General features: G+C 43.0%; 1 protein-coding gene across 7 annotated transcripts in view; it reads left to right on the top strand.

Annotated features, from left to right (window-relative positions):
* Positions 1 to 26,728, top strand: part of BACH2 (BTB domain and CNC homolog 2) — a 186,364-nt gene that overhangs the window by 23,446 nt on the left and 136,190 nt on the right. For 5 of the 7 annotated variants that reach the window (XM_064412674.1, XM_064412685.1, XM_064412669.1 and 2 more), the window contains exon 2: positions 19,771 to 19,857. The gene's annotated coding sequence lies outside the window, so the exon portion shown is untranslated. Of the gene's footprint in view, positions 1 to 19,443; positions 19,590 to 19,770; positions 19,858 to 23,148; positions 23,174 to 26,728 lie in introns of those variants that run through there. The other 2 variants (XM_064412671.1, XM_064412681.1) reach the window with 2 other exon arrangements.

Genomic DNA, 26,728 nt, shown 5'->3' with positions numbered 1-26,728 from the left:
ACTGAAGGAAGCAAGTGATGTTCTGCCAACTCTTGGCAGGCAGGTAAGAGCAGGGAACCCTTCCCTGAGCAGATTCCCTGCACCAGCAGGTAAGCAGCTGCTCAGCTGCTCTCTGAGGTGTGGGCTGGGTAAAGCCTGCAGAACTTCTCTTCCTTTAGCAGGGTGGATGATTGCATGTAGGACTTTGTCAGAAAGGATACTTGGGATTTAGGAGAAAAGCACCATTTTAAAAAAAATGCAGCAAGTCCATAGTTCTTGTTTTTGGGATTACTAGTGAAGTGTCAGCAGCAGGCTGGATGTCATTTTTCATGGGAGAAGCATCTGTTCAGTTCCTCAGATTGAGATAAAACAAACTTTGGATTGGAAATCAGATGAGTTTGTCAGTCAGAATTACTGTATTGTGGAGCTCCGGGTGAGTAGTCAGAGGGCACTTCATTCTTTGTAAAAATAGAGGAAAGATTTGCTATGATGTACCACTCTTCCACATTAGTAGTATTTAATGCCATTTAGGACAGTAGCTCCTGACCAAGGTGGTTTTGTTAGCTGATTTCCTGTTACTACAAGTACTTGGAATAGCCAGGGGAATCACTGTTATCCAGAGACTACATCTGTCAGCTTAATACTTTGTGTTTCAGGTGGCATTTATATATACTTTTACAATAATTATAAATAATGATTCTTGTGATTTTTTTAGCATATGTATTACAATAGGAATATACAGAAAAAAGCACTGGAGACATCATAGTTAAAACTATTATTTTATTTATATACCACATTTTGATCTCTTGTTGATCTTTTGCTAGCTGTACAAAGAATGCTTTAGTAAACAATATTGATGTGATAGAGAATGTAGAGAAATATGTATTATGTGTACAGGAGAAGTTTACATATTTTTTCCAACTGCATTATACCTTTTTTTTTTAGATTTTAAGTACTTTGCATTATTCTTAACAGCAATAACACATGGAACATACTGAGATATTATACACATTTCATTTGTTCTTGGGAACCAGTATAACATACGTGGGTGTCAACTGCATATCACTGTGGTTTTTAACCAATTTACGATAGTTTTGTTCTGATGCAAAGCTTAAGTATGCTGGAACCAGGATTGCCGCCCACTTTAAATGTTTTTGTTAGCGGATAGCATTTATTTCAGTGACTTTTAAATCTTAACATTATGAAGTGGTTTTAAGAGGCTCTTGTCTTTTTAAAGCAACTTTTATATTCCATGTGGGCAATGTCTATCAGCGTTGGTACTGGAGATCAATCTGTAACATGTAGTGCGGGTGTGGAGTTCCAGCACATTAATTAATTAATTCCACTGAGGTCTTGAACCTCCTAGAAAAGTAGAGTCATCCCCTTTAACTGTCCAAGCAGGGTACAACTGACTGAATAGCAGTGTTCTCTCAAAGCTCTTGTTAATCATAGAATCCTCATTGATCCTCTGGATGGAGTCCAGGAAGCCCATCATTTCGAGGAACGCATGTGTCAGACCATATGACCTTACATAATAACCACACACGTGAGAAACCCAAAGGGTGGGTAATCCCTGGGATGTCCAGTGTGATGCTGGCAGTGGGCTGGCAACTTTTTGTGCTGGAGAGGTTTGCAGCTGACTACCTTGGGGTTTCTTCAGTTTTCGTTTGTCCTTCTGCCTTTCTTGTATAGCAGTTAGGCTGGGAGAATGGGAAATGTGGCTTGTGCAGTCCATGCAAATGTTTCTGGAGGAAGCTTATGGATTGCTCTGTTGCCTCCAGTCAATTCTTTGGCTGAAATTAGCTTGAAGATTAGAGGAGAGGATACAGCCACAAACGTGCACACACAAGCTCACAGAACAATGAACATACCCAGAGAAATTGCCCAGAGTAAATTTTTTGTGTGTCGCGTAAACAAACAGATCATAAACATTCAGCGCCTGCTTGTTAGGTTTGTTTGTTAGGTTACCCTGTGTTGCCTAAGAGCTTAAGTTAAAACGCTTACCAGTGGTGTGCTTGATCTTCAGGGATCTACTGATGGAAACAGGCTGAACCTCTTCACCCCTTCTTCCGTTTCTATATGTGTAAAATGGAGACTGCCTGCCTTCCCCGGGCTTAGAGAGGATTATTTACTCCTTACGGCCGGCTTTGGAGGGGAGAAGCACTAAGCAGGGTGATGTATGACTGCTCTGATGGAGATGGGGACAGAAAGGCACCAGGGTGCTCCTGGAGAGGGAGGAGCATCAGCCGGTGAGGACAAGGTCAGGAGAGTCCCTGCGTGGGCACACGGGGGTGAAGGGAAGGCCACCGGTGGCCACAGGGACACTGCAGCTGCTTGGGGCTGGCTGGCCCTGCTGGGACATACGCTGCCTGCTCTTTAAAGCAAGCTGAGTGGGACAGGCAGAGGCAAAATACCCACAATGTTTGGGCACTTACGAGCACAAACCTGTTGGATTTAATCAGCTTATGCAAAATGAACCGTACCTGGGACCTGCACGTGCTGGGCTGGCTGGGTGAGCTCAGGTTCTGGCATGGGTGTGCACAGGTCCCTGCACCTTCCCTGGGCTGAGGGTTGCTGCCTTTAGGCTCCATCACCCTGCCCCAGGCCTCCCCCAGGAAGCATACCAGGAAAGGAAAGCCACATCACTTGTCATGATCCAGCACAAATCTGGTGTTTACCTGGAAAACCGTGCTTGGGTTCTGCTTGACTAAGTCAAAACCTGGTTCATGACAAGTTAACCTTACGTAGCAGAATTAGGAGAGCAAATGTTCACCTGGCTCTTCTCACCCACTTGAGCGTGTTTCTTTCCTCGTGAGCTCTGTGCTATTCCTGCTAGTCCCTGTTGTCTCTGTGTTCACAGAATCAATTAGGTTTGGAAAGAGCTCCGAGACTGAGTCCAACCTGTGACCAAGCACCACCTAGTCATGCCAGCCATGGTACTAAGTGCTACATCCAAGTCGTTCCTTAAATACTTCAGGAATGGTGACTTCACCAAATCCCTGGGCAGGCCATTCCAATATCTAATTATCCTTTCTGTGAAGAATTTCTTCACAATGTCTAGCCCAGGCCTCCCCTGGCGCAGCTTAAAATTATGTCCTCTCATCCTGTCGCTGGTTGCCTGGGAGAAGAGACTGACCCCCACACAGCTGCAATCTCCTTTCAGGCTGTTGTAGAGAGTGATAAGGTCACCCCTCAGCCTCTTTTTCTCCAAGCTAAACAATATGAACTCTCTCAGCCACTCCTCATATGACTTGCACTCCAGATTCTTCACCAGCTTTGTTGCCCTTCTCTGGACCTGCTTCTGCTCCTCAATGTCTGTCTTGTCATGAGGGGCCCAGAAATGGCACTCAAGGTGTGGTCTCACCAGTGCCAAGCACAGGGGAACTCTGTTGAGGGGATGCAGCCCCATGGCACTTGCTCTCCCCATCAGCAGCTTCCCCATAATCTGCTTAAAGGTCCTGGTGGCTTTTATCCCCCTGTCATGACTGGTTTTCCTTCCTGCCCATTCCCTTCAGTATCCTTGGGGATTTAACTCCATGTGATTGGGCTAGATAATCCCCAACAGATAAAGCAGTGTCTGAAACTGGGGTGCAATGAGCTCCCACAATGTGCAGAACAAAGGGATGCCCAAGTGCATCACTGCCTTCCAGAGGACTTCAGATCTGTATGTTAAAAATCAGCTGGCTTCTCACATTAACTCAACTTTGTGTTGTTTTTTTAATGCCCCTCATCCTTTCCAAGCAGACAAAAAGCTGTAATATTAGAAGAAAATTTTATAAATCCAGGGAGAACACACTTTTCGTTGTACAAATTAATGGTCTGTAATAACTACTGTGTAGGAATTGATTTTCTGCAGGTAACAACTTCATGGTCTTGATATGATAAAGTAATGAAATTCTGCATTTTGTGTGTAACCCCTGCAGTATTTCAGGGCTGTGATAGAAACAGCCTTTATCATGCAAGAATAACAATCACATTCCAACATTTTTAGGTTTCAACATCAAACACAAGAGCAACAAAACAAAAAATCTGAAATTCATTATCTGTTTTCATCTGAGTTTGCCAGGCCCCACATTGTAAGTGTGGTGGTACTTCAAAGACCATGACAGTTCAGTTAAAAAAAAAATTAAATAATGTGTCATCCTCTTGAAATATTAGCATAGGAGAAAAACAAAGGAAAAGTCTCTCTTGGCATCTGCATCTGCGATGGGTGGATAATTCCTTTGTCATTTTGAAGTTCTACCTAAACTTGCGACAGAAAACCTGGCAGTTCATTATCATTAGGCTTCTTGCTGTCTCTTTTTGAAGCGGTTGGCAGGCTCCTGACTTTGCTCATGGAGCATGAACAGGGAACCTCCAGCTCTCAGAAGCCCTGGGAGAATGCACAAGGAGTTGCATAAGGGCAGAGAGGAGCTGTGAGGTGTGATTCTCTTATAAATGGGCTCACTTAGACCTGGGGGATTGTTGCAGCAAGAAGCATGGCTTGGAGGGTAGATGGTGTTTGTTCCTGATATAGAGAATGAGCACTGTGATTCTGGACAAATAATGCCCTTAGGGTGCTTACTGTGTCCTCTTCTGCATGAGCTGAAAGAAAGGATAGAGCATGTAGAGAACTGCTGGCTTGCCTGGCTACATGCAAGTCTCGTACTCATTGCAGTGTGAGTTGATTTCTAGAGCCTACATGAAATCCACTCATATGCCCGAGTCCCTTTTCTGTGCCTTGTGTGAACTAAACTTGTGGACATGGAGTTAGGTCTGAACTCTAGTTAAGCTTTTGTATGCTTAAACCTGCTGGCAGCCTGAGAGGATGGTGCTGATCTGTGGAGGGAAAGAAACTGCATTGTGTTTTGAGGGAAGCCATTGGAGAGCGTCACCTCAGGAGGTGCCAGAAGAGACACCAGTGTTGATACCTACTTGGGTCAAGACAGACCTCGAGGGTGAAGTTGCCTTCCCAGAGCAACAAGAGTGGGCCTGGATCAGGTGCTGGGATTCTCCTGGTTGCACAGGTTGTAGTTCTCCTGGTTTTACCCAGAGCTGTTTCTTGAGAGGAATAGGACTTACCAAAGCCCTAAGTACCCTCTGGGCTAGCAGCAAGTAGAAGCTATTGAAGCTTGAGTAGGGCTGTAGGGCTTTTACCTCCTCTTTTGATGGTGAGGGTGATGCACCCCATCCCTCCCTACGTAAATTATGAGCACTGCAGTTCTGCAGCCAGCTCTTCTCTGTGTGGCAGTACAAGTCTCCTCTGTTTTTTATGGCCACATTTGAAATATCTTGTTGCTTATTATGTAAAGTATCTGCTTTTCATCACTACATTTTTTTGTGTGAATGCTGTGTTGAGTCTTTAGTATGTATTTAATATTTCTTGAATGTTACATGTTAATTGCTTCCAATTTTCTATTGTTTCATCTTTTGGCCACTTCAGCGTAAGTTATTGTTATATAGGCCCTTTTGTGAAATGTGTGATGCCTGTTCCTATTTTTCTTGTCAGTTTCATTTAAATACTTGGCATTTTAAGTAAACCTCCTTGCCTTATATATTTTGTTTAGAACAACAGATTCCCACTGAATCAAATACGGGAATTTATTTAGTTAATAGGGAGACTGTGTTGCATTACTGACTGTAAAACAGACTGTTATAGCCTGCAGCATTAAACTGAGAATAGTGTGGTTTTTGAAAATAGAAGTTTGTATGTTGATTCTTTTACATATATATATATGTGTGTATGTGTGTGTGTATCAGGTTCCCAAAAAAATTTATTACCACTCTTCATGCAGAATTTCTCTACAAGAAATGACATGTGCTATTCCCCTAGATCTTAGCCTTTGTGTAGGGAAAAGGGTACAGAATCGTCTTCATGTTGTATGAAAAGGTGCTCTTCCAAAAGGCTAATGAGGGGAACTCACCTCAGCAAGAAAAATGCCTCAAGGTAATGTGTCTCTGACTCTGAAGTTCTTGTGGTTCTTTCTTGGGTGGAAGGGGGAGCTGCTGGAGTCCTTCTGAAACACTGCTGAGTGTCCTCATCCCAAAGACAACTCTTGGAGGATGTAGGGGAAAGAGGATAGTACAAAGTTCAGAAGTTGCAGGGGACTGAGAAGGGAGTGATGTTTATCTCAGCCCTCTTGCAAAAGCTTGAATTCCCCTTGGATCTGTTGGTGACAGAGTCACAGCTCTTCCAAGCATGTCCTTTCCCTTTGGGTAGTGAAGGATGAGAAACTTTTTCCCAGGATATGTGGGACCTAGACCAGATGAAACAAAGGGTGACAGGAAGAGTTCCTGCTGCAGTGTTGGGGTATTTTGTTTAATAAGACAACTGTGCTAGGTTTGAGAGGTGCTGATGCTTCCCCACAGTCTCAGACCACTTCTTTCCTGGCTGCCTGTGCATATTCCAGGTCCTGCCGTTTACTCCATTCAGAAAGTATTTGGCATAAAGGGGATGTGCACATAAAGACTTGTGTGAGGAAATGCAAGATCTCCCAAAGATAGCACAGAGTTGTTTCTTAATTTGAGTTGTAGTACAGTATGTCATAATGGACCATCAGAAAAGTATGAGGAGTTATTTGCCTCAGTGTCTGAATACTCTCTCCAGAGCAGGGGGTGGTCTCCTGCCCATGCACAGCTGTTCTGGGCTCCATTGTGGTGAGCAGCCCCTCTGAATCCTGCACCTCATCCCTTCCACTGTTGAGATGTTGAACTTAATAACAAGGCCACTCGCAGGCTGGGATTTGACATTGTCTTTTGTAAATTAGTGTTTTTAAAGGAAACCAGTGGACTTTGCTGGATGCCCATGAGTTGGTCCAGGTGCTTGTTTCTAATGCAGACAGTAGCTCATTCATGGGCATAACCCAAAGAGGATGTAGTTGGTTGTACCTTTTTTTTTTTAACTGAAAAAAGTATTTTTGTAAGTTATTTTAAAATGGCATTAAGTTAAAAAAAAATGAAGCAGGTGCCATGCTAAAACATGTAGTGCATTTACAGTTTCACGGCATATCTCTGTTTTCTTCCTCTGTATTATTGTTCCCCACAAAAACAAGAGAATTCAAGACACCAAGCAAATGACTGATCATAATAACCTTTAAAGTGCTGGATTATTCCTCAGGTTTATGCTGCTTTGGGATGCCTGTTGGTTGCATGCCAATTGCATAAGAGTTTGTTTATCTTAATAGTAGCAAAACAAAGAAGTGCAGGACCAAAAGAATGGGTTACCATTGAGATGTTATAACTCAGGATGAAAAATAAATACGCTAAAAATGCCTTCCATTTCTTCATCAAATAAATGAAAACAGTGTTAAACAAGTATCCAGTTATTTTTAGAAATTTCTAGAAAGCTTAGAATGCAAGGACATGAGTGTGACAGCTACCAGCCCTCTACAAGACCACATGGAAACATTTATTAAGAGACCGTTTTCTTTTCAGATTATAGGATATGACTTAAAACCAACTTCAGCTTGTTTTTAAAATCAGTTACTTTCATCCAGTAACCTCCAAACACTATCTATTTCTGCTTTGTCTGCCCTGCATGCACTGAGGCTGGGAGAAGGCGAGAGGGGCGCTGAAGCTGTGGGTATGTGCTCTGTGCAGCGTGGCACTATGCACCAGATGGTCCCACCCTGCAGCTCACTTGCTGCTTATTCCCTTCAGTTTCCCAAGCCTTACGGATTTTTTTCTTCTATAAATCATGAGTTTCCTTTTCTAGCAATTAATCATTTCGCTTATTTTTTGGTTCTATATTTAATCCTTCCCATTCATCAACTCTCTCACGCATTAATCTTCTAATATTGGAAGAGTTGCATACATTTCTGTGCCAGTTCAGATCCCTGTCTGTATACCCCAATTTCCTCTCTTTGTTTGGGTGACCAGGAACAAGATGCTCCAGAGGAAGGAGCAGTACTCCTGCCCCACCTCCAATGGCAAATACAACATCCTGACAGCCAGTGGTATCTTCACCCCTTAGTTATTGGGTCAAGACTAGAGAGACATAAGATGTTTATGTTTTTTTCCAATGTCTTGCTGAGATGGGAAACTCATATCCATTCACTTTTTATTCCAAATGGACTCTTGGGCTGCCTGGTATAAAGAGAAGTTAATTATTTTTGGGTAAATTGCGTGTTGTATAGAGTATTTTTTTACACATAGTGAATTTTTATTTGGGTGAAATTTATTTTCTTCTTGAGTTACAAGAAACACCATCTCCTGTTTTATCATCCCTGTTTATTTTCTGAAACAGGTATTTTAAGCAAACCAAATGGAGCATGTTATCCAGAACTGGAGCACACCTTCTTTCCTCTCAGCATCACTAGGACAAAAGTTTTTCTGTCTCTTTTTTTTTTTTGGGTCACCCATTGCTAGAGTGCCCGTGTTCAGAGCCCAGTTACGGGCTGGGCAGGCACGGTCCTGTGCTGTCCTCCCACCACAGGAGGGCAACCCAAGCCATCCCTGGTGGCACCACTTAAACTGGAGAGGTGTTTGTCAAGTGACTTAAAGGCCACCACTGTATGGATGCATTTCTCGTTTGTTTTTTTTTGTTGTTGTTGTTTGGTTGGTTGGTGTTTTTTGTTTGTTTTTGTTATTGTTGTTTGTTTTTTGACAAAACAAGGTGGAGATAGCAGCTGAGTGGCCTTGAAAGTAGGTAGGACAAAGGGTAATGGCTTTAAACTGAAAGAGAATGGGTTTAGATTAGATATTGGGGAAAAATTCTTCACTGTGAGTTTGGTGAAGCACTGGCACAGGTTGTCCAGATAATCTGTGGGTGACCCATCCCTGGGAGTGTTCAAGGCCGGGTTGGACAGGGCTTTGAGCAACCTCATCTAGTGAAAAGTGTCCATGGAAGGGAACTGGGAAGTAGGTGATCTTTAAGGTCTCTTCCAACCCAAACCATTCTATGATCTATGAATAAAAGCTCTTTTGTTCCAAGATGTACCTGCAACACATATGTAGTCTGCTTTATTTAACTTGTATCTATGAATTCTACAGAAAACTTTATAAAAGCCACATCATGTCTCTTAAGCCATTCCCCCAACCAGCCCCTGGCTTAAAGACACTTCATGAAAAGGATGAGGGGTTGTGCTGAGGTGTTGACACCTGCAGCATCAGTTGGAGAGACCTGAGGCTCTTGTGTCCAGTGCAGTAGGGCTTCCTCTGGAACAAACCTGGCCTGTGGAGCCTACAAGAGAGTGACGAGGGGGTTTATAGCCCTGGATTTGAATACATGCATGCAATGCCTTATTTTTGGCAACATGTGCTGCCAGCAGCTCTTGCCATTCCATGACTTACTCAGACATGTGAATAACTTCCCGCTTCTCGACTGCAGGTTGATAGTGGTGCCCTTTGTGGACTTGTGTGAACTCATTTAGAGTACCTAGTGTTGCTTTGCCTTTAATGCTTGTACATAACTGCTCAGATAAAATAAACTCAGAGTACTTCACTGCAGCTGTCAGTTAAAGGAAGTTGTGCATTTTTCCCTCAAGTTTTACTTTTTCTCCAGCCTTTCTTTCTTTGAAAGACCTAGTAGCATGCTACTTTTTAGCTCTCTCTCTCTCTTTACAGAGGAGAAATCACTTTCTGATTTTTTTTGTGTTCAGAGTTATGCAAAGGAGTTGCTGATCATAAACATGCAACTGTAAATGCCATAGAAATGTACTCCACAAAGATTCCACTGTTAACCACACCAAAGAAAACAAAAATGCAAGGTTATTCAGATCGAGGTCACATGCAGGAAGTGACATTTAAATTCTTACTCATTTAAAATTAAGCCATCTTACCATTTTCCTCTTCTGAAGTGTTGAAGATTTTCCATTAGTTAAAGGGTTGTCTTGCAGGCCTTCAAGAATAAGTTTTTCCATTATTTTTTACAGGCTTGAGCTGTAGGGCTTTTTAAAAATGATAGAATGCATGTGAGTGTGAGAATTGTGTACATTTAATTGGCTATTTGAGAAGCTGTGCTAGAAGACTGACCTCAGAAACATTAGGAAATGGCAGTTCCACTGCTTATCTTTACAATTCATAAAAAGTATTGTTTAATTCTTGGAAGAAGAGGGTGTTTCAGTCATGCTCAGTTTTTGTCTTTGTTCTCGTTTGCTTTGCTTTTTTTGGTGTTTTTCCTTGTCCACTTCGGTGCTGGAATATCATATTGAAACAACTGTGTGGTTTATGGCTTTTACTCCAAAGTTTTTAATTTTTTCATTGTGTTGAGCCTTCTGTAAACAGATTTTCTTGAATCCAAATTCAAAATAAGGGCTACAGTCTGGGGCCAGTTTTGGCTGTGAAATCATCAGGGTCAAAATCCCTTGCATATGTCCAGTCCCAGAGACAGTGGGCTTGGGCTTGCCCAAGTGTTGATCTTCCCCACTGCTCCCAGCTGAGCTCTTGCCTGCATGATATCTTGAGCTGTGGGCCCCCTCCACCACTGAAATTGTCTAAACAAGCATGTTCTCCTTACTTTTTGGAGGAGTGTTGCTGGAGGAAGCATCTGTCCTTCCTCTTTGTTGGAATTGCCGATCCTTTTGCTCGCCAGTTGCGCTGGACTTGGATGCAGCTGTTGATGCTCCTCTGAACCATGAAAGGACAATGCATTTGTTTCATTTCTCAGGTATCTGCCAGAAGCATTTGATACTGTTGAAGTATCGAGATGTTATCTCAATCACTTTCGTTCTTGAGCATTTCTCCGTTGCTACGATTGAAAACAAAACCACCAAATTTGAAGTTGAACTGTCTTTCAAATTAAGTATAACATTTAATGTACTTTTAGCTGGTAAAGTCATCAGAAGTGCTAACTAGTGTAATTTTGATAGTTACCATTGAATCTTATTTATTAGACTAAATGTGCATTCCTTTTATTTACCACTTCTCCACAACATTGAGGAAAAACACATCTTCATTACCTGTATATTATTCTGTCAGCCAGAAGTGTTTCCTACTGGAAGATGTTAAAATAAGTCTATCAAGGAAAAAATAAATTAAAAGATACTCTGTTAAGAAAAAGGGGGGAAAAAAGCTGAAATCCTGTTAAATAATTAAGATGCTTTGGGCTCTATCAGGATTGACAGTGTTCTTGCCACAATATACATATGCAAAAACTGTAAGAAGTTTAATATTTTATAGCAAGGATAACTCCAAACCCTAAATCTACTGGCTTGTTTCTATGGTAACAAATATTGAAATATGTCTAGCCAACACTGTAGGTTCCCCCTATTTAGTTTCTGTCTATGGGTTCTAGGAATTCATTAAGGCTGTAGAAACCTTTTAAAATGGGTACACTCTGTTGTAAAATTCCCTAAGATTAATGTTGAACACAACTCTAAATTTTAACATAAACATTTATTTGAAAGAGATTTCTTAGCAAGTGAGGGATTAGAGTTTTATTCTAAGAGTAGATGTGAGTTGATCTGGTATTTTTGTTCTTCATTGGCATGTTGAAAATTTTTTTTTCCTGTGCATGACTACTGAAAAAATGGAGTTTCAGTCTATAGATGCTGGTGAAAATATGGAAGGCTGCTTAACTGGAGCAGTCTGGCTGGAGGACAACAATGTTATGAGGTCAGCACCTGCAGGCTTTAGTTTAGTGGTCAGAACTTTGTGGCCAGAGCTACTTTTAAGGGATCCTGTCTTACTCTTAAGATTAAAATGATTATTTACAGGGGGCTTCAATATTTATTTCAATTAGTTGCACTTTTTGTGTATTAGAGAGCATTTTCTAAGTGTCTAATTTAAGCCATTTTGTGTTTGACATATTTTGGTTGTTTTTCTTTTGAGGGCAGCCCGGCAGTGTTGGGAAGTAATCTGAAGTATTGGCTGTGAGATTCCATTTCCCTTGTGGTAACTGAAACCACAAGCACCTAGTCCCAGCTGTAAGAGGAAAATTTTGAAGCTTTGAAGTAAGCATCAGGTTGATGCAATATTTTGCATCTGTTTTACTAGCCAGAGTTAGATGCAGCTGGAAACATAAAGACTTCCTCCCTCAGCCTGCGGGGGGACTCTGGTTTCTGCTGGCATGTAGTAAAGATAATGGGGCAGCAGAAAGAAAATTTCAGAAACTGAGATTTGCACTTAACAGCTGTGTTTCAGGAGCCCGTGGTTATGGACTAAATGCATGGTTTCTCAGAGGGCTAATAGCATCCAACCTTTTTTCCTCTTAAAGAGACTTATGGCAGGGGATTTGGAAATCAGACCCAGCAACCTTAACTGATGCCTCATAGGGCAAGGAGGTGCAGCTGGCAGTGACTGAAGTACTCAATAAAAGCAGAAGATGGTGTTCAGAAAAAGTACAGTTCATTCATTCATATCCATCTGGAGCAATAAGGAAGAAGGTGGGCTATTTATTGGGCAAAGGATTATGTCCACAGTCCTGTGTGAAAAAGAGTCATTTCAGTGTGAGCCTGAGGCAGTGATTTCCTCCTAGTACTAGAGGAGCTGACAATTCTTGCTTACACCCCAGGCAAAGCCAGGCTGCAAGAAGGGGCCAGTGTCTGTGCACAAGGGAACATGAGAAGAAAGCAATAGATATCGATGCTATTCAACTGCATTGTGAGAAAAATATCCCTTCACCTCACAAGCCCTAGATAAATCTCCAAAACCTCTTTTTATTACCATAAACAATATGTAGAAAAAGAATTCAGGTGGTGTTCAGTGAAGAAAGTGAAGTGAAGAAGTTGCTTTGGGTTGGATATGGGAGGCTTGAGAGACATTCCTGTGGGATCATTCAGGGTGCACTGTTGGCAGCACAGTCCCACCACCAGAGACTTCCAGTGCTGGCACCGAAGCACAGTGGCAGCAGGCAGCTCTGGTGACCTGACCAGTGCCCTGCACGCCTCCCTACACACACCACACTCACACAGTCCAACAGGGTTTCCTTATCAGCTCAGCAGCAGGTTTTCCCAGGGCACAACCTGCAGCTTTCAGACTGACCTACCTGCCCTGAATGTACTCCTTCACAATGCCAGCTGTCATCTTGCCTCACCTTGGTGTGTATTTATCTGACCCTGGCCTGAGATACTCCTTTTTTCGTCGTGCATGTCCTGTGTTGTTTTCTGAACTAGTGTGGGCTGTGGAAATAGGAGCTGCAGAGTCACCAACAAAAAATGTTACCAGTCTGCCTGTGTCATCAGTGAGTTGCATCACTGTCTGCAATACTCTTTTGCGGTACCCGAAGTCCCTGGGGTTTCTCATACTGGGAGGCATTATTGCTGTTGTGGGAGTTTTGCCTTCATGCACCCCTACACCAAGCAGTCAAGAACAGTGATGTCCACTGCCATCAGTATTTTGAACTCTCCAGGCTTTATCCCATGGCCGTGGAATGACTTTTGATCTCTGCAATAGGCTTCACCCAAGGGGCCAATTTAAGTGATAGATGCGTATTCCTGTTACTCTGAAATGATGCTTTTCTGCAGGGCTGATTTTTTTTCTTCTTTCTCTTTTCTTCTTTTTAATGACAAAATTTCCCTTTTATTGAAATAGAAAATTGCCTCCAATCTTATAACAAGAAGGTGAAACTTGTCTTTTCAGGATGTAAACTCTCCATGTGTATTTGTAGAGTACCCAGTGCAGTGAGGGTTGTGGCTGAAGTGCAAGCCTTTTTTATTTGCTTCTTTTAATACCCAAACACAAATTCAGAAGAAAATGGAGGAAACTGAGTCAAGACTTGCTAGAAACAGAAACAAAGGAAAAAAATTGCCCTTTCATTTCTTGGGTTAAGTGTGGTGTTTTCCAAAACCATGGATATGCTCCAGACCTAACTTTTTTGTATACATAAAAAATTATTCAGTTTTGAGGCTTTTTCACATTGTAGTGATGGACTTGTCAAATTTATTTTCAGGAAAAGAGAGTAGGATTATGCATGTGCAGGATGGCTGTGAATGTTCCCATTCCATTAGGCCTGTCATCTTCCACAGGCAGACGAAGCCTGCTCACTCTATCAAGGCCAGTTGGTAGCTGTCAGGAAGCTTCCATGACACCACATCTTCCACCTTACTTTAAAACATCTGCTATGTATCAGGGTTCTACTCACCCTTTCTGACTCTTGGAGCCATGAAATGATAAAGCAGCTTGTATTCTTTTGTGATCAACTTTCACGTTTTCATATCCTCTCTGTGCAATCAGACACATCAAAATATGCTTTGACTTGCTCCTACAGTCTGAAAAATAGTGTACTGATGAACTGTGTAGTGAAATCCTGCAGAGAGTGAGCATGAGCTGAGTGGGGAAGCACACATGTGGTAAAATGCCAGTGGTTGTATGGACTGCTCAGCACGAGGCAGAGGCAGAGTTCAAGCCACGATTTCCACTATTAACCTTCACGGTGTTCATGCAGAACAGGTAGTGTTCTTTTGCAGACCTAATGCTAGTATTTCCTCTAACATAAGCATGCCTAGGAAGATGCATACCAGATGATTAAAAAAATAATAGGTAGTGTGAGTACATGCAGAGAATACCTGCTTTGTTATGGGAGCATGTGTTTCCTGCAGGAGTTACAACCCCTTGTGGGAGGAGAAACAAGGATTTGTAGAACTGCATGCCTTTTAAATGTCTCTCAGTGCTGAGTGCTTTCCTGAAAGTGTGCGTAGTTGGATTTTTTCTGATAGGTTATTTGGAGACCTACAGTTTGGAACAGAAGGTGGATGGTAAAACTCCATAAGGCTTTTTCTGTGATATTCACAACAATAATTTTACCAAGAGGGTCTCCCTGCCTAGTTTCTCAGCTGATTAAAAATTCAGTTTCTTATTTTTGCGTGTTCTGGAGGCAAAATTTTGATAGGTCAGGGGTGACTCTGTTGCAGCTTCTCTTCTGTCCTCAATTCCCTAGCCTTATGGTGAAGTGTTTTTCACTGTAGCTCGTTCTGCTGTAGTGGTTAAAGACAGAAAATGTTTAGCTTAACCCTGAGGCAGCTCAAACTTTGTGCTGGATTAATTAAAAAATAGTTCTGCCTTCTGTAGCAACAGTGTTTGGGAGGGGAATGGAGGAAGGAGTGCTGTGCACTGGGGACAGGAGGGCTCATCATGCCAGCCAGGATCCCTACTGTCTGCTGGAGATCCTGGCACTCCTGGCAGCCTGTATTTTCTCCTAGGTCTGCCACAGCTCCTGGCAGCTCCTGAATTTTGCCTGCAATGGTCTATCTGTAAGGGAGCTGTTCCACTATCCCAGTGGTTGTTTTTGAGGGTTTTTTAAGTTGTTTCAACAAGCCCCTTTTCCATCCTGGGGAAAAAAAAAATCCCTTTGGAAGAGGGGCTAGGTAACTAAGTTCTGTGCTTATCCTCCATGTTATGTGCTTTGTGCAAGTTAAAAGGCTTGTTCTGCCTTTCATCTTGTGTGCTGTTTTCTGCAGATATTTCCTAACTTCTCCCATGACGTTTTTGCCTGGTTCTTCAGAAGACTGTATGGACTGAAAGAGACTATTGTTTCTCCAAGAGTGCAGGCATGTGTATGTCGGCTAATCTGGTTGGTACAGGATTTCAGGAGTGGGTGTTGAACTGAGGAACAGGGTTGGGATGTGTGCGCCTACAAATTCTTGTGAACGTCATGCTCTCCTATTCTGTAAATAATATCACATTTCACTTTCTAGGTTTACCATTCATATTTCTCCAAAAGTTGAACTCCTGTACCATGAGATGTAAACAAGGAAATGGCATATGGGGAGGTTGCAAAAGTTTTGGTTAGCAGAGATTGGAAAGCTGATCCGATTTTCAGTCCTGTGCTTGGATAAGTGTCTGCTACTTGATTGTATGGAGATTCAGAATGTTTGTTTTTCACAAACATCCTACGTTTAAAGTCTATACTTCAATTTAAACAATATCTTTTTAGTGTTGTCTTTCTAGTGTTTTCCTTCCCCCGGTTTGGGCTTTCAGTTTTGAAGTACAAGATAAGCAAACAAATACTTTTTAGGCTAGTGTTTAGGAGGAAGACTTTGGCAGTCAAGATGCAAGCTCTTGAGAAACTGCAATCTGAACCTTGCATTTGGAGCAAACTCATTCTGCAAAGCACTTTGGATACAAGACATCAGGTGAAGTTCACTGGGTTTTTTTCCATTTAGATAATATCACCAAGGAGCAAGGAAACCCCCAGTTACTGTTTTTGTTTACAACCAGCACCTCGTCAGATGAAACCTTGCCACATACTTGTTTCCCCTTTCGGGAGCATTACCTAAAAGATGATGGTGCTGGATAACTCCAGCTTCCTTGTGGTGACCCAGATCTCTGCTGGCAGTGAGATCTCTATCTCCACTGGGCATGGAGCAAGAGCAGCAGTTGTGTTTTGGACTGCAGATCCACAGGCATGTTCCCATACAGTTTTTCCAGGCTTGTCAGCAACCTTGCAGTGCCTTGGCTATTGCTGATGTGCCCTTGTCTGCCAGCAAAAGGCGGGATTTTATTCCACAGTCTGGTTTCATGTAGGTCTCGTAAGAGGGTGTGAGGCAACTTTAGGGTCGTTTTAAATACTACTTTTAGAGTATGAGACAGCATAAAAATCCTGGTAGGTTTGTTTGGGGTTTTTTTGCAGCAACAACATTGTATAACTGACAGTTGGCTGCAATTTGACTTTGGTAGAGTTTCTTTGACTTTGGTCAGGAATAGTTGCCGCTTGGAAAACAGCTCCTTGGTACTAGAGGGTGCAGGCTGGGAAGACTGGCACTTGCTGATAGTTTAAGAATTTATGAGGATTTATCCTGTGGTTTGTTATGGGACTTGGTTGGCTGAAATGCTTTTTGATGGATGCACAGTAATTCCCAGGTGTGGATAAAAGGACTTGGTGATAATCAAAGAGGATAGAGAAGGAAGATTGTGAAGTGAGGAGGACATAGGGGGTTGTCTGGCTTCTTTTTATTTTCAGGGTGTTATATTTAACAAAGGGCTTACAGCGTCACCCATAGTTTTGTGTGTTTTTAGCACTGCTAGACCAAACTGCTATGTTGGCCCCCCTTGAAGGGTTTTCCCAGTGCTTCTGTTGGATGCAACATGGCTCAGCTTCCTTGCATCACAGCCACCTCACTGTGTGCCCAAGTGGTGTTTCTGAAAGTGCACGTCGTTTTCAGCAGCCCATGGTCACAGTATGGCGCACTTGAACCAGTCTATGAAGCTATCTCTTCCTGTCCAAGACTTCTGTGTTAGCGTCTTGCTGTAGCCAGGAGTGTTTGAGACATGTTTCTGCTGACAGTTTTCTGCTCTGCACTCCTGAGGATTGGATGTAGGGCAGTTTGGAGGGTTCCTTGCAGTCAAACTCCCTATTTACAGTCAGTGAATTCATTAGCGCCCTGAATTATTTACCTTAAAGAATTCAAGTCCTGAATTATTTACCTTTAAGGTCTGTCTTCCTGTGTTGTGCATTTGGTTGACTGTAGACCTGTGCTCTGTTATAAGCTATTAATGTCTAAGGTAGCATAATATCCAAGGAAATTTCAGCTATTTACTGGTAATTTTATTTTCATACACAAATACATTGCAACATTACAGCTGGTCCTTAAGGTCCCTTCCAACCCAAAGCATTCTATGATTCTATAAGTTCAGAGTGACACTGATATAAGATGGATTTGTGCAGATCTTGTAAATGCGTGGACAGTTTTTGTGTATGTCATCACACTTTTCTCTTTCTGCAAGCTGCCAGCTGTAGCTGCAAACCCTGGGCAAACTCCCTATTCAGCATCTTGTTTTTTCCCTGCTGTCCCATATTTGGCCCAAATTTTTATTTATGGCATGGTACTCAAATCCTACTGAAGAAGTTGTCATTTCCTCATGATCTTACTCTGTTTACCAGTGTCAGGCTTCAGGGTTTGACAGATGATTTGGGAAGCCCCACTTCTCTTTGCAGGAAGAGGCTTAAGAGGACAAAGGATGCTGGGGATGTTACAGCCTTGCTGCTGAGATGTCTCTATACTCCACAGTGTTTCGTGTACTGGAAATACAGTTCCCTTCTGCTGTGACTGTTCATTACTTTTAGTTGAGAGAAGCCAGGTTTTCAGGTTGGTTGGGAATTCACTGTTAATGGCCACTTGAGGAATACTGAGTTTAAATGACTGGTGTAGTGCTTCATTGGGGCTGCATGGCAGCTCTCCAAGGCACAGCTCATCTGCCTGGATGCTGAGAGGGTGGCAGGGAGTGTCAGGGTGGCTGCCATCCTTGCTGCCAACAGCTGTTAGAGTTGTCATGCACTCTTGCCCTGAAGCCCTGATGCACAGCTCAGGTACATCCCATGTGCCAGAGTGAAGGCAGCTGCAGCAGGCAGCGTTCACCTGCCACATTTCCCTCCCTTCTCAGGGGTGAGTGCTTGAACTCATCAGCATTCTCTCTTCAACATACCTGTGGTACACCAAAGACTTTGCAGGAAGCAAACAAATGGCATTTTGTGCTGGCACCATAGAGTCTTGGACATGGTTCTTCAGCGGTGCTGCAGCTGCACAGCCAGCAGGCAATTCTCCATGCCTAACCCCAATTCTTGCTCTCTCCCCATCCAACCCTTCAATCTTCTGTCCCTATTAAATGAATTTTCTTGTTCTGACATGTTTTTCCCTGCCATCCCCCGGCCCAGATCTTGGCTACTTTGTTTTGAGCATAGATGACTCCAGGCAGCAGTAGGGAGGTCACCTGGATCACCTCCTTGCTTGGGAGGTGGCCCTACCCTCGCTGGCAGCAGATGCCAGAGGCAATGGCACTTCTGTTCTGCTCTGCCATGGACTAGACTGTGTTCATTGTGTCATGTGGCATTGGGCTAAACCCAGGTTTAAACTCTGTTCCAGAGATTGCGAGAATTTGGTCTTTTCAGCTGCTTTTTTGGGAATGTCTCAGTCAGACTGCTGTGACCAAAATCTTGCAGCAAAACTTTTTGTTCACTCATCCTTGTCTACAGTGGACAGAGTATGCCAAAAGCTTGAGCCCTGAAGTGCAGGAAGGGTATGGCAGCCATATACCCCAACCTGTGCTCTGTCTGGGTTTAACTGTGTATGGCCTTGTCAAGGTAGGCAAGAGACCATGTACACATGGTTGAGTTGCATCCCTTTAAGTGAAGGGGTTTTTTTATTTGCTTTCAGAGGAAGGAATGAAATACTAATGGCATTTCCAGTACTGAAAATCCAGTTTCCTTTACTTAGCATGTGTCTTCTGTGCATTCAGAGGGATTGGGGGTGGGGGGTTGAGGTTGTGTCTTCAGCTGGATTTCTACCCATATGGGCTTTTTTCTTCCTTATTTTAATGTCTTCTATGAAGTGTATTGGCAAGAGAATTTGACATTAAAGCTTAAAGCTACTAATATGGGAAACGAGGAGTAAACAAAGACACTGAAAGACCCTTTTGAGAATGTTAAGTGGAGTCACTACTTAAATAATGTTGTAGGTACAGAGAATGGAGAAACTTTATGATTAAGTAATCTACTATCAATGCAATTTTACAAGTATTATTTTTACATCACTGCTGTGGTTATTAGTGGCATGTATTTGCTGTTGATACTGAAAGAAATTTAATTAGCTTTCTCTCCCTCTGTATTTCTGCTTTTGGTGGCACTGTCTGCTTGGCATTGGTTCCAGTGCTGCCAGGCAGGATGGCCTGGGAAGAGGGCAGAGGATTTGGGCATAGGAGAGCTGTGTTCTTCTGTGTAGCTCTACAAGTGGTGGGCTCTCATCTGCCTCTCCAAACAGGTATCTGTTGCTTCTGTTTGGTCAATGATTTTGAGGAAAAGACTTTTTCTTGTTTAATGTTTTTATGAGATGAGGCAGAAAACAAAAGACCTGAATATCTACTGCAAAACTGCTGTAATGCAAATAATAGATAATTGCTTGCAGTTGATCAATTTTCTCTTTTGTTTTGTTTTCCACACAGAGCAATGAGGCAAGAGAGAAGTTTTTAAAAACAGAAAAATGTGATTGCATAAACATCATTGTTGGCAGGAGGACTCGGTGGATTCAGGTAATAATGTGACACCACTTTTCATTGTGCTTTAAAAACTGGCTGGGTTTCAGGCTGACAGTGGCCCTTTGTCAGGGGCTGAGGAGTTGAGGAAGGTGACAAGGTATAACAAGACCCAGTAGCTGGCTGTTAATTCAGTCAGATCAGATGAGAGGGTGTGGGTAATCCCACAGTGCTGGGGAGAGATGCTGGGGCTGCAGTAGCTTCCTTCTTTATGTCAGGCTGTTGTATCTGAGGCTGGGTTTTTTTGTTTTGTTGGGGGTTTTTAGTGGGGTTTTTTTTAACCCTAGGAGATTCTCTCCTTTGACCTCTTACAGCTTCGTCAATGTAGGTGGGGAAGCTCCATGCCTGTTTCATGGAAGAAGGTCAAATGATCAGCAGTCCCTTCAGACTGCAGAACCTTGAATCTACTAATATTTCCCTTGAATTCCCCCTTTAAAACGATTTCTGGATCAGAGCAGATCATTATCTGCTGAAAGACCCAGACCTAGACCTTTACTGCTTTAGAGAATGACTGCTGGTTGTTTTCTGTATCTGAAGACAATTTCTCATTGCATGGTTGTAGGAAACTTAATGTGTGATATTTAAGCATACTAATGTTTGCAACATATTATCTTGAAGCAATGGACTTAAGCATATTTAGATCCTATTTTATAGGAAAAGTAAACTCCTAGCTAAAATGCATCTCTTATGGTTTTAATCATTTTAATTATTTCCCTCACTGAAGGGGAGTGCAGAATGAAGGCAGGGGGAGTTTACAGTGCTAATTGCACTCCACATTTGTAATTGGGAGCAGATCCTCTCCTCAATCTTCTTAGGCAATCCTAGTGAAGTCATCAGGCTTTTCACAAGCATATGGTTTTCCCCACGCCTGTTTGATTCTGGGATAAGGGCCTACGGTGTGCTTTTTTTCACTGATTTCTCATACAGAGGAAGTTTGAAAAATATGCATCATCTTTTCCAATGCAGATTCTTGGTTTCTAGCAACAGTTGAAGAAGTTCTGCAGTATTTTATTGAGATCAGCAAAGCTCATTGCTTTAGACTGAGCTGTTTCTAACTGGCAAGTGCATTTTCTTCATTAGGTGCAAGGTGAGGAAAAAAGCAGTTGTGGCTTTGCCTATAGTCATGACCAAGAAGGACGTTTGAAAAGGGTATGAATGGGTGTGGATTTGATATTTCCTAAAGCCAGCTTCTTTTTAGTGTTAAGTGGCATACTCCAGGAAGCTAGTTGCTGTATCAACATTGATATAATGACGCATTATTTAAAAAAATCAATATCCAGTCATAGAAACAAGTCCTGGTATAAGCTGTTGGGTGCTTACAGCTGTGATTTGTATGTATTTGCAAATGTAATGGGCTTTTTTTTTTCCCTTGTAGCACTGGTTACCTGGATAAACACTGTATGTGTGACTCATTGCAGAATATAAACTTACTTTAAAGGAGCAAGTGTTGGATTTGCTGAATATCCTGTTGCTTGCATCCCTGAATATTTTCTTGCAATAGGTCATGATTAATCTTAAATTGGCCAACCTGAGGGAAGAATTACTGCTGATGTCCCATAGGTACTTCAGAAACAAACAGAATGATGGAAGTGCTTTAAAAACATAAATAGTAGTTAGGATTCATAAAATCGTAAAGCAAACATATGGTACAAGGCCTTCTAAAATGTAACACTTGAAAGTTTTTTTTATCGTTTCAGAAAGAGCTTGTTTAGTTATCATGGGAAAGTAAATATTTTCATTCCTTTTTCTTCAGCGTGCTCTCATTCCATTTATCTTTCTCCTTTTCCTTTTGTACTTTTGTCCCCCCAGAGCATTCTTGTTTTGGTGGGATGGGGTACCAACATCTGATGTCCATAGAAAGCCCTGCTCGAGAGCAGGAGATAAAACTGCTATTGGTCCTCCTGTTGTTAGGTACATTCTTGAATGTTAGGTACATTCTTGAATGTTAGGTACATTCTTTTGCAGTGTTGGCCCAGAGTTGATGTAATCCAAACTGAACACTCGCTGTGCGCATGTGTGTGTGAGCAGGATGTGATGGACACTGCAGAGGCTCCTGGACCACTCAAGAACACATTTATGTTTTAATGCAACACCTCAGACATCGGTGATGAGGGGTGCAGTCCCTCTGTGCGTGTGTGTACACACACATGTGTAGGCGTGTGAGCTCACGGAAGGCAGCATGGGACTGCTCTTCTGGTGCACCTTTGGTGGGGTGGTCATGGTCTCCACTGCTTCAAGCTGCTAGTGGGACAGAGAGGTGAAGTTGCTGCTGGAAAGCAGTGGAAGGAGGAAGATGGGGAGCAGAGGAGTGGGGAGTCGGGTGGAGATCGGGGGCCAGGGAGGAAGACACAGCTCCAGAGGGAAATACTCTGTGCTTTGCAGTTGCTTGTGTGGATAGAAACCAGATGGTGTGCTGGAACACCCGCTCGCTTGGGCGGCGGCGGAGCCAAACATATGGTTAATGGTTAGGAGAAAGAGCTTTTCGAGCCAGGGCTTTGCTGACTGCCTCGCATTACAGATTGTTGCAGTGTGTCATTACATTGCCAAACTAAGTGCTTAATACCCGCTGCGGGCACTGGGCAGGCATTTGCAGGAAGGATGCAGAGGCTCCCTGGTCAGGGCGGGAGGCTGACATCATGTACGGCCCCCTGCCACACCCCCTCACACCCCCTTTCCCCTCTGGAAACCCCATAAATCTCCCCATTTGCAAGCCCAGATCTGCAGCAGGCAGTTTTCCTGCTCTGTTGTTAATGCATTTATTTCTAACAGCGTACAGTTGGTTTTGCCTTTTTTTGTGCCTTTTTTTTTTTTTTTTTGGTCCTCAAGCAGCCGAGTTCACTGAGGCTGCAGCACCACACTTACATGTCCGGCATCTGAAGTTCCTGCTCTGGGATCTTTGGGCGACACCAGACCCCATGTTATCTAAGGAACTGCTGAGCTCATTCATCTCCTTTTCACGGCCCGCTTCCTTTTATTTTTAGCCAAATCCGTCAGGCCTGACAGGCGGGTAATTTGAGCCAGAGAAAGGGCAAAGCTCCAGGTCCTTTCCACAAAGCAATTCTTCTCCTCCCTCCTGGGAAGGCTCCAAACTTGGCCTGCTCCAGGCAGATGGATTTGTTGAGTCATGTGAGATCATTTACACAAAAACACAGCGAGGCAGTGAAAAGGAAAAAAAAAAAAAGGGAAAGAAAAAAGAGAAAAAGGTGGGGGGGAAGGGGTGGGAGAGCATGCACTGCCGGGGCTGCTGTGAGCGTAGGAAATGTGCTGCGAGGCAGCTAGACAGAGGAATGCAGCAGATTCATTCTTGTATAAGGTAATGTCTCGTTTACAGTACAGGGTGGAGCCAGCACAGAGGAGAAATCTTTCAAAAACAGATTACTCATTTGAAACAAAAATTCTCCTTAAAATAAATAATAATAAAAAAAAGAATAATAAAGCACCCAAAACAACAACCCGACCAGCAAGCAAGCGGCGCACACGGGCGCGCAACAAAGGCGGCGTTGTTGACAGCACCGGATTACAGTAGCGGTAAACTCCGGGCTGGGAGGTTGCTGGAAAATGAGTTTGCTCCGTGATGCAACTGGAGTTTGCTTTGTCTGGCCGCCAGTGCAAGCGTTGCAGGGGAGACTGCGAGTCCAGCAGCAGCAGGGCACGCTTTGCTCCATCCAGGGATGGTTTCAGACAGTGGGAAGGGATGGAGCGAGCAGTTAAGAATCCTGAGCAGACAGGCTGGGGGGGCATCATTAACAGCAAAAATGAGGGGGGATATGCATGGGGGGGGCGGGACAGAACCTCTTCTTGCTTTGGTTTTGAGCTGGTTGTGGCATCATCTTTGTTGCATCAAGGAGTAAATTGCATTTATTCAGTTGAATGTGAATTTTGTTTTCGTTTGCAACCTAAGCTAACCCCAGCATGTTGGGTTTTGGTTTTTCAAGTGGGTGGTAAGAGAGAACATGAAACTTGGAGCTTTTCAGATCTTGTTACATCCTAGAGAATTAGGTTGGGTTAATTTATGCAGTGTTCTAACAAGATGCGTTCAAACCTTTAAATAGACTGTATTTAAGTATTGTTAATGTAACTCCCAGTTACTCCAGTTTTCTTAGCAAGGCAGTATCTAAATGTTACTGTTTTGTCCCAGCGGTGATTAAAAATTAAGAATAGAAGTAGAAACTGGAACTGGAAATTGGTGGGAAATGTGCAATAAAACAAGTCCAATGCAAAGTATTTCCTAAAATTCTCAGCAACAGTTAAGGAACTTGGGGGAGCATGTAAACAAGCGTTTGTATTTTCACATGACGCTTTCCCCTGCTGAGTAGTATCTTCTGCATTGCTGACTCCACTGCAGTGTCTGTTGAGGTGCTTTCCTCTGGGGAGGGGAGGAAGCTTGTCTGGAGCTTGCCTCCCTCTAACATGACCTTGTCTTTCCCTTTTTCTCCTCCTGCTGCTTTTTTACACTTTAGTCTGAAAGACGGCTGGCTTTCCCAGCCTGCTTGCTCTGCTGGGCTGAGCTGCTGAGCACAGCACGCTCAGTGTGGGAAGGGCCTTCCCTTCTGTGCTTGGAGTTTTCCCACTTGGTGGAAACCTTTTGTCTTCTCTGCCTCTTGATGAGGCCACCTTGTTACTTATGTACAAGGAGCCCTTGGCAACATGCCAAGTCCCAGCTGCGGTCCTGCAGTGCACAAAGCCCCCATGGGGTCCCTGACCATCAGCTGGTGTCTGGTGTGAGGATCAGCAGAGGGATAGAACTACGAAGATGAGGAGTACAGCCAGGTTTGGGACCTAGATGGTGCAATAAGCTGTGGCTGTAACACAGCAGACTTTAATGGGGAATGGCTGTAGATTGCTCTGAGATCCTTGGAAAGGTTCTGGAGAAGGACAGCACTGTTACTTATTCTGTTTGCATAGTTACTGTAACTTTCTTTCCCTTTTCCCCCAAAAATCTAATCATCCTACATTTTCTGTTGCTGCGAGCAACATTTCCTGTTGTTACCCAGAGCTGCAATTCCAGTTAAATTCTCACTTTGTAAAGCTAATCTCTCGGCAGTGGGTGTGGGATTTCCAAAAGAAAAAGCATTTGTGAAGAGCCAGTTTTTAAGATTTTTGTCTTGGCGGACAATTCTGCAAAACTCCTTTTCTAACTATTCACATTCATTATTGGTTGAAAGCTCTAGCTTCGTCTCTATTTATGGCACTTAGAAGACTTGTAGGTCTTTCATTCCCCTACGGAGTGCCCCAGTCCTCAACGTCTCCTTTTTCCGCTTCAAAGATGCCACATGTGTTGATTTTTGCATCTGTACGTCAGACAACCAGCCCGACTAGGCAGGTTTCGGGAACTGTTTATGACCTGTCTATCGGGAAAATCAGCCTTACTCTTCCTTCCCCCTCTTTCACAGCCGCTCAACTTCCTCTCCTTCTTCTTAAAGTATGGTGATGCTATCAGCCCCCTAATTCTTTTATCTCACTTCTCCTATCGTTTCCATTCTTCTGTCTGTCTCATGATTAGACTAGAAATTTCTCTGCTGCTGCTGGCCTCTTCCCTCCTGGCACATACTGTGGCGCTGCCTCCTTTGGGATCTGAGGAGGGATGAGTATGGAGTTCATGCATGTTGAATCATGTCCTGTGATTGGCATCAGTTTGCAAAGGTAGAGGACATTGTCTATGGCAATTTTTCTTTCAGTTAGTAGCTTTAAACTACTAATTTTCTCCCTCCTAGGTTAGAGGATGAGCAGGATGTCCCTACCATGGCTTGGGAAGGGAGGCACTGAGAACCTCCTGATGAGGTTGCTCAACATCCTTATGTTGTGACAAGGAGAGATGCGCTAGGAGAGAGGGAACCCTCTCTGTTTGATGTCACATTATCCTTTTAATTGGACAGGATAGTGATTCTCTCCCTTGGAAACCTTAGGCAAACTTTACAGTACTCTGCAGTGTTATCTAAGGTGAATGGGGCAAGCGTCCATTTATGAGACGTAGGAAAAAAAGTCAAAAGAAATAAATCCCTAGCCTGACTTTCCCCTAACAGAAAATTATAGAGGTTATAGTGTAGTGGTGGCAATTTCCTCTTTGTCATGTGTTCATCCAGAGGGCATTTCAGGGCAGAGACAAGACTTATTCTAGACAGATCAATCTAAGTTTCTGTGGAGCTTTAAGTCTCTGTGAATTTTTCTCATCCAGCAATGAATTGATGCAGCAGTGAAGTGCAGGACTGTTTGTAATGTATTCAAAACCTAGCTGTTTTCTGGATGCGGCCAAATCCCATTAACCGCGATTTCCCTGCTTCCTTTTTCCTCCTGTTGAGCCTTCTGGATAGCGGCTTTTCTTAACAGCTTGGTTGCAGAATCTGCTCTGAAATCTCCCAGTGGCTTCACTCTTCTCAAAGCAAGGGAAACTCTGGGAGCAGCTTATTACCTGCTTATCATCCAGTTTCCATTTCTGTTTGAAAGTCTCCATCGGCCATAGACAAAACAAGCTTAAATCTCTTTGCCTTCCATGTGGTCAAGCACAGCGGAGGTAAAAGTTCTTCCAGAGATTAAACTTTGCAGGTTTGTTAATCAATCTGGACAGCATTTGTGTACAAAATTGCCTTCTTGAATTTCCTTGGAACATCCTTAGGGAGCCTTAAAAGTTGTCTGAAAGTTGCTAGCAAGTATGCCCAAGCACCCTCTGACAGTGCCTTTGCAGTAGCAGGTTTTCAAGTCTGTGTTAAAAAATACCAAGTTGTTTTAAGGCTCTGCTCATTTCATTAGCTTTTCACTGATAGCTCCTGTAGCATTACTAACTGCTAATGTGATCCTTTAGTTACTGCCTTGATTTTGTTATAAATTAAATTGGTGTCAGTGAAAGTCACTTCTGATCAGATGCTATAGA

This window comes from Passer domesticus, chromosome 3, assembly GCF_036417665.1.
Source record: "Passer domesticus isolate bPasDom1 chromosome 3, bPasDom1.hap1, whole genome shotgun sequence".
In the NCBI taxonomy this organism is placed as follows: Eukaryota; Metazoa; Chordata; class Aves; order Passeriformes; family Passeridae; genus Passer; species Passer domesticus.
This window is presented reverse-complemented; position numbering and strand designations above follow the sequence as displayed.